Raw genomic sequence first — 2,517 nt, 5'->3', positions numbered from 1 at the left:
GAGAGACAGCAAAAAACATCTGAAGAAACAGCAGCAGAAAACTTCTCCAATTTGGTGAAAGATACACACTTAACAATCTCAAGGCCAATGAATCTCAACAGAAATTCAAAGAAATCTGTACTGGACATATCACATACTAAATATTTTAATAAAGCATTATTGTCATATTACATTTTTATAACTAAAATGCAATACATGCTGTGTTTCTATATTCCGTGAAAAAATGAGTTAATCGCTTCCTCAAACCTCAGCACCAAGTGCCAGAATTTGACCTACAAAAAAACTAGGACGTGTGGCTCTGGTTTCCTTTTCTGTCATAAACCTTTTCTGCCATTAATGAAGAGATGCATGATTTGTCATTTTCAGACAAGTTTACTTGAAGACAGTATTACTTCATGCCTGACACTCTCATGAAATACGTATTTGTGAACTTTTTATTAAGACCATTTAAGAAGACATTTTTTAATGTAAAAGAATAGAAGAGAGCAGTTGTGTATGTTTACTAGTCTAAAAAATTATTTGTAAACTGCCTTCATGGTTTAAAAAAACTCAAATCCATGTTTCTGGATTTTAATTTTTTTTATTTTTATTTTTTTAATGTTTATTTTTGAGACAGAGAGAGACAGAGCATGAACGGGGGAGGGTCACAGAGAGGGAGACACAGAATCTGAAACAGGCTCCAGGCTCTGAGCTGTCAGCACAGAGCCTGACGCGGGGCTTGAACTCAGACCGCGAGATCGTGACCTGGCTGAAGTCGGATGCTTAGCCGACTGCGCCACCCAGGCGCCCCTTAAATTGTTTTTTAAAGAAAATTTTTTGAGGGAGTGGGAACCATATTTTCAGTGAAGTATTAAAAGAGTGGCCAACTTACTCCTTTAGTATTAACCAAAAGTATAGAGTATGTGCAGTTTATAAGATGGAAAGAAAAGGCCCATTGTATTAGTTAAAATGAAGTTAAAATGAAGACCTCAATGATTTTAAACTTTTGTGTACTCTTTGTTATAATTGTAGAATTTGAATTTATAATATAATAGAGTAAACTTTAAGATATCTGTGAAATGGCTTATTCCTTGATAAGATTCTATATATATTTTTTGAGATACATATTTTTTTTTGCATTTAACACAAGATTTTAAAAGAAAACTAATAGTAAAGTAAATGAAACTGACTTATAGTCTTCTACCTGAGGAGGAAAACTTGGAAAGAACAAAATTTTTAGAAATGCAAAGGTTCGGGGGCACCTGGGTGGCGCAGTCGGTTAAGCGTCCGACTTCAGCCAGGTCACGATCTCGCGGTCCGTGAGTTCGAGCCCCGCGTCGGGCTCTGGGCTGATGGCTCAGAGCCTGGAGCCTGTTTCCGATTCTGTGTCTCCCTCTCTCTCTGCCCCTCCCCTGTTCATGCTCTGTCTCTCTCTGTCCCCAAAATAAATAAACGTTGAAAAAAATTTTTTTAAAAGAAATGCAAAGGTTGGAGATATGTAATATAAAGAGTTTTATAAGTCAGGAAGAAAGAAAGTTTAAGCCATGGCTTGACAGTTCACAAAAGAAAAAAATAAAACTGTCAATACATCATGTGTTTTCCAAAGATGACCACAACAATATCTCCCAGCTGACTGCTCTTCTGCAATGTGATATTGTCACAGTGTCATCAGAAGGTGGTATTTCTCCACTTCCTTAATTTTGGGTAGGCCCTTTGACTGCTTAGACCAAGAGAATGTGGTAGAATGGATATGCCAGTTCCAGGTGTTGGTCTTACATGGCCTGACAATTTCTTCCTGCTTTTTGGAAGCCAGCCACTATGTGACAGATGCAATTACCCTGAAATCACTATGTTGTGAGAAAGCCAAAGTCATTTAATAAGGCCCTGGAGGATACAACATCTATTGGAGAGGCCAAGGAGCATCAGGGGACCAGACCTGTAAGTGAAGAAGCCATTTTGGAAATGGATCCTCCAGCTCCACCTGCCATGTCTGTTGCTGTGTCAATCGGATGAACCGTCCAGTAGAGCACTTCCCAATTTTTGACCCATAAAATCATGAGCAAATAAAATGGTTTGTTTTAAGCTTCTGTGGTTTTGGGTGCTTTGTTTTGTGTCAATAGATATGTGGGGAAATAGTGGGAAAAATGATTTCATAATTTTAAAAATAGATAGCAGTATAGGAGAATATATTCACTAAGACTGTCAAGGAATTAGTATTTACTAGTACAACAAGGAATGCCTAGATCATCAAACAAAACTAACAGTCTCAATAGAAAAATGCACCAAGGATATGAACAGGCTAATGACATAGATATGCTCAAACTCACCAGTAATGAGAGAGGTTCAGATTAAAGCCACAATAAAATATCTCTTTATACCCAATAGACTAACAAAAATTATAAAGATGGATAATGTCATTGCTGATGGGGATGGGGATGGGGATGGGTAGGAACTCTCATACACTGTTGCTTAGGGTAAAGTGTTAGAGCCATTCTGGAGAGCAGTCTGGCTAAATTTAATGTAGATATTAATAAATTG

General features: G+C 37.5%; 1 long non-coding RNA gene across 1 annotated transcript; it reads left to right on the top strand.

Annotated features, from left to right (window-relative positions):
* The first annotated feature begins 742 nt into the window (after positions 1–742).
* On the top strand, positions 743–2,066 carry LOC121043521 (uncharacterized). The gene is made up of 2 exons (XR_005796878.1): positions 743–1,229; positions 1,467–2,066. It is a non-coding gene; the product is annotated as an uncharacterized LOC121043521 (long non-coding RNA).
* Positions 2,067–2,517: the final 451 nt, after the last annotated feature.

This window comes from Herpailurus yagouaroundi, unplaced genomic scaffold (assembly GCF_014898765.1).
Source record: "Herpailurus yagouaroundi ecotype Mexico unplaced genomic scaffold, PumYag 187, whole genome shotgun sequence".
NCBI classification, from domain to species: Eukaryota; Metazoa; Chordata; class Mammalia; order Carnivora; family Felidae; genus Herpailurus; species Herpailurus yagouaroundi.
Note: the sequence above shows the minus strand (reverse complement) of the source record. Positions and strands in the feature narration are given on the sequence as shown.